Source organism: Hylobates moloch, unplaced genomic scaffold (assembly GCF_009828535.3).
Source record: "Hylobates moloch isolate HMO894 unplaced genomic scaffold, HMol_V3 SCAFFOLD_6, whole genome shotgun sequence".
NCBI lineage: Eukaryota > Metazoa > Chordata > Mammalia > Primates > Hylobatidae > Hylobates > Hylobates moloch.
Window position 1 is genome coordinate 110998659 of NW_026652281.1, and position 5514 is coordinate 111004172.

The window sequence follows — 5514 nt, forward strand, 5'->3', positions numbered from 1 at the left end:
AGCCCTGCCTGTCATTCGGCGTATTGCCTAAAGAGAGTCAGGTAAACCCTGGACCTAGCCCTTTCCACCAACAAAATGGGTACAGCAATGCCTGCCCATCACTGGGCCCAAAATCTGGGCAAGACACTGTTCCCAGCTTATGGGGCTTGTCAATATTGGATTCTGCCGAGCAGAAACCTAGAGTCTCCAGGCAATTAATACCTGGTTCCCCAGGGTGGGGCCTGAGCCCTCCAGAGAGCTCCAACAGGAGAGCCTCTATGTTCACTGTTCAACAGAGCCTCCTGCAGGGGGTGGGCAGGCTGGCAGGGGCTTTAACCCCACTCCAAAACCACCCTGAACAATCTGGCCCTATTTAGGAAGGGCACTTTGCGGTCACTGTGAATCGAGGAAACACAGGCAGATAGAATTAGTGCTGCCCACCCATCTCACACTGTCAGAGGAGCTATTTTCAGGTCCTTGCTGCTGAGTTCATTTTCACATCCTTTGCTCTTTTCCTGTGCTTCAAGAGCTGAAGCACCAGAGAGGCTGGTCCCAGTGGGTATTCCGGTCTGGCCACTTCCTGGATCTCTGAGGCCCAGTAGGGATTTGGGGGAAGTGAACTTCGTAGAACTCAGGAGCAGGGTGGAGCACGAGGTTTGAACACCAGCCTATACTAGTGAAGCACTGAATGCCACATATAATCTTAGTTACCTATGCTTTACAGACATCAAACCTGTGGCAGGAGGAGGAAAAGGAGCAGGTGGAGAAAAGTAAAGTCAGGCTAGGTGACAACCTAACCCAGCAAATCCCTAAGCCAGGAACTGAGCTTTCCAATTCCTGGTCCTGTGATGCTGCTGCACCAGCGGATGCCAGGTGAGCCAACTGCCCACCTCTGGCTCCCCTTTGGGGCACCAATGGGCACAGTGCCTGGCCCAGCCTCCAGGGAGCCACACACACAGCTCAAGGGCCTGGTTCTCTGAGAGAGCAGTGAACCTCCCACCAATGCCCCGGACTCTTCCAGCCCCTGGTCAAGAGGCAGTCTTGTCTCAGTCATACTAACAGAGTCTGAGCCAGGGGTCCTCGGCGCCTGCCTGTCTCACATTCCTGAAGGAGGTACCCACAAGTCCTCCAAACCTCAGCCAGGAACCAAGCATCCCCAGGCACTGGAGGGAGCTTTTAGGTTAAACAGAGGCAAGAAGAACCTGTGGACTCCTTCTGCAGCAGCTGGAAAGGGAAGGTGGGTCTGATGGCCATGCCATTTCCCAGCAATCCCCAGATAAGGGTCCCAGCAGGAGAGGTCACTGGCCCCTACGTCACCCTCGATATGAGGGCACTCACTCATCTCCCACTGGGCCTTGAGGAAGTTAACAAAAATAATTCCCTACGCTACCTGCTGGAACCACCTCTTGGTCAAGTTCTCCTTGCCCAGTGATACAATACATACTATTTGTTCCCAAGCTATTTCATTCCCCAACTGGTCCAAGGGTCTGAGGATAAGAAACACTCCCAGTCTCCCCTCCCCAGCCTAAGACAACTTCATCATGCCAGGTGGGCCCTGGTGCCAGCTGCCTCTTGCTGTCATCTCCACAGTCCTTTGAGTTCCATGGGTCTGGCCACGTGTGTCCCCATATCTCATAGCATTCCTCTCAAGGTGCCAGGCCTGCACATGGCAGACCCAGTGCCCCATGCTTCTGTCCTGGAGGAGGAAAGTGCCAGCAGGGTGACCTCTGCTCATCCTTCAGAGTTCGATTTAGACATCACCTCTTCCAGGAGGCCCTCCCCAGCTGAACCAGGTACCTCTCCTCCAAGCTCCCACAGAACCCCATCCTTCCCCATTCCCAAAGGAAACTGGGAGGTAACCCGGCATCTTTGTTTGACCAGTGACTGGTATATGCAGTTGGCACTCCAAAAATTCTGGCTCGTGGAATGAGCATGCTTCTCAACAAATCCAGCCAACCACATGGCCCAGGGCACTGATACACACAAATATTCACAGACTCAGCAAGCACACCCTCCTGAGCCATGACCGCTAATATCCTGCTGAGAGCGCCTTTGAAGTTCAGAGAAATGCTGGGCACAGTTCCTCAGGCCAAGATAGGGGCAGCTGGGTGAAAACAGGCCCCCTGCCAGTGCCACTGCCTACCCCCTTCCCCCACCCCAAGAAATCTACACAGCACTTTGTGGAGGAAAAGCAGCCAACAAAGACAGCAGCTGCCTCCCTCGACAGCCAGACCCCCAGAGAGTTTAAATGGAAATAAAATAATCTCACTTTGTCGCCCCAACCACAGATAGGCAGAGTCAGGGGAGAACAGCCGGCTAACTGCTTCTTTGAAGAGGCGAAGACTCTTTTACCCAAAAGCTATTTGTCCTCTGTAAATGGGATTTTAGAAACAGTGCTGAAAGGGAGGCTATGGCCGCAAGAGCCTAAGCTTGTATTACACATTAGACAGATATTTAGAAATAAAGCGTGATTAAAAGGAAAGCTATAAATGACAGCGGAGACCTCCAGACCCTCCGAGGCCTTCATGCAAATGTCTCGCTGCTCCGTCCATCCCAGAAATCTGGGCCAAACTGTAACCATTTCTCTGATTTTTTAAAAACTGTTGTCACCCCAGCCGCTTTGAGGGACTATGTTCTGTCCTGGGTGGTGGGCTCGGATCTGAGGAGGGGAGGGTCTGAGCAGGGACCAAGCACTGGTGCCAGGGGGCCCCTTGGAGCTGCCGTCCCACAGAGGTCGGTGTGCATGCTCACTGACTCCCCTCCGCAGGCTCCCCTGAACATCGCCTGGTCCAGGAGGCCTCCCTCATCTGTCATCGGGCTAGGCCGGTGTCCCCTTTTCACAACACTCATCACACCCTGTGCCACCAGGCTGTGTGTGGCTTCCATGGGGTAGGGAACCCTGCCCTGCTCTGGGCAGTCAGTGAGATTAACTAAAGAACGGTGTGTCCCACACACACACACTAAGAGGCATGTCAGGAAGGAGGCCAAACCCCGGCCAACAGACCCCTGTGTAGTCAGCCTCGCTTGGTCTTGTTAGTTACTGCTGTTATTATTATCAACAATCATCAGTGATGGCTGCAGTTCCAGCCTTTGGCTAATGCCTTCATTTATGCCTAGCGTTCCATTATTGGAACGCTAAGCATGTGGGAGTTATTTATATCCTACTACTCAAGGTCATCACCAAGCTCTGATTTTTCAAATTCAGAAAATTACAACCTCAGGCATAAATGGGTTAATCACTGTTAAGACCCCCTTAGAACTATCATAGGCTAAACTCTTCTGAGTCTTCCCTTTTCCGAGAAAATGAGCTTACTTCCTGTTGTTTTTTTAACTGAAGTCCATACTTTATTCAGATTTTAGTAGTTTTTACCTGGTGTCCTTTTCTTGTTCCAGGATCTTCTCCAGGATCCCAATTACCCTTAGTTGTCACATCTGCTTAGGCTCCTCTTGGCCGTGAGATTTTTCTCATAGCTTTGCTGGGTTTTGATGACCTCAACCGTATTGAAGGGTACTGGTTGGGTGTTCTATAGAATGACCCTCTATCAGAATTTGTCTGATGTTCTCACCATTATTAAACTGGGTTTATGGGTGGAAAACCACAGAGGTGAAGTGCCATTTTCATCATTTCATACCCGGAGTACATACTATCGACATGATTTATCATTGTTGATGTTTATACTGGCCACCTGGCTGAAGTAGTGTTTGTCAAATTTCTCTAGATCTTTTAATTGAAATCTTTCCCACGTCTGTAAAGGCCACATCAAAAATCACCTCCTCCTAGAAGTCACCCCAGATTGCATGTGCACACACAGGCACACATACTCTATTGGCTCCTCTCAGGACTTAGCACACCTTGAAGTATTTCAGATATCTGTGAACTTTCCAATCTTATTTTGACTGCATGCTCTGTGAAGCAGTGACCTAATGCCCAGCAAGCATCTAGCCTACAATGAAAAGTGACCACACATTGAGTGCTCACTGAGAGTACCTCACAGGCACTATCTGGCTATAACCCAATGAGGGAAGAAGGTCTCTTGTTATTGCCATTTTACAGATGAAGAAGGAACTTGTACAGCAAGTAACCAGCAAAGCCAAGATCTGGCTGCGTGGCTGTGCAATCGCTTCCTCCTTGGCTCTGCTCCACTCCTTACCCCGTGGGTAGGTAAGCACTCCCAGCTTATCCTCCACAGCTGGTTCAAGGACATGCTGCTGTAATGGAGGCAGAAATGTTTATTGGGCTGAGAGTCTGGGGCCTCCAACAGCAGCACCAAGGACGTGAGGCTCTGTCCCATCCAGGCTCTGTCTCGCTCCCAGGCCTGGCAAGTACGGACCATGACACCAGCATACCCACATCTCTATAAATCCTCAAACAACCACAAGCTTTTTTTTTTTAACGTCAGATGGGTAATATGCTGATGTCATAATAAGGTTAAGGGAGGCACACCTCACATGAGTATGAAAACTAAATCATCACACTTAGGAGACACAAAAGATCAAGCCTTACCATTTTTGACATCCAGAGACGGGATGCTGGGCTGTGCACTTGCTAACATGCTGTGTCAACCGGAAGTCGAATGATGCATGTGGAACTGGAACATCTCCCATAAATTTTGTTTTATTAAATTTTAAACTTTAATAAAACAATGACAGAATTCAAATACCAGCTCTGGACTTCCTCATCCCCACCACCTACCATCATGGGTTCCCCAAGAACCCTCCCACTGGCAGAGTCTTCAGAGTGTTCAAGGCTTTCCTGTGGTGTTGGCATTGGACTCTGGGCCCTGGACCAGGGAACCAGAAGACAGGGGGCCTAGTGGGAGTAGATGGCCTCAGAAGGCCCAGGTGGGCACACAGCTAGATATGACCAGGCAACCAATACAAGAGGTTTCCAATCTCCAAGATGGGAGAAGGAGAGAGCCGGTATTGTCAGCTCTGATTAAGGATGAGGCTCTCTGTTGATTCCCCAGGGACCCAGATTTAACAGTGGAGTTAAGAGCTAGGACCCCAAGTTTCCTAGAGTCAGACAGATGGTAAACCGGGCTCTGGAACAATCACCCACTTCTCTCCAACAGCTATGCCAGAAGAGCAAATCCTCCCTTCTGTGCCCCTTCTCCTCCATCTTCCTTCAGATTCAAAAAGGTAGGGAACAAAGTAATCAGCATCCACTCAGCCAGGATACTTCTCCAAGCTTCACTTCTCTGAATCATGCCACCGCCACTCTGGCTCTAGTCTGGGGTGATGAGAGAGGACTGTCCACGTGTCCCCACATCAGCCCCCTTCAGCAAAAAAGGAAGTAAGGAGGTCTCTACCTCTGGGGGCAGGGCATAGCTGAACAAAAGGCAGCAGAAACTTCCACAGAATTAAATATCCCTGTCTGACAGCTCTGAAGAGAGCAGTGGTTCTCCCAGCATGGTGTTTGAGCTCTGAGAACGGACAGACTGCCTCCTCAAGTGGGTCCCTGACCCCTGTGTAGCCTAACTTGGAGACACCTCCCAGTAGGGGCTGACTGACACCTCATACAGCCAGGTGCCCCTC

The 5514-nt window shown here is 50.4% G+C and overlaps 1 non-coding gene across 1 annotated transcript; it reads right to left on the reverse strand.

Moving 5' to 3' along the window:
* Positions 1-4373: 4373 nt before the first annotated feature.
* LOC116472117 (small nucleolar RNA U13) lies at positions 4374-4473 on the reverse strand. The gene has a single exon (XR_004249021.1). It is a non-coding gene; the product is annotated as a small nucleolar RNA U13 (small nucleolar RNA).
* Between the last annotated feature and the right edge of the window lie 1041 nt (positions 4474-5514).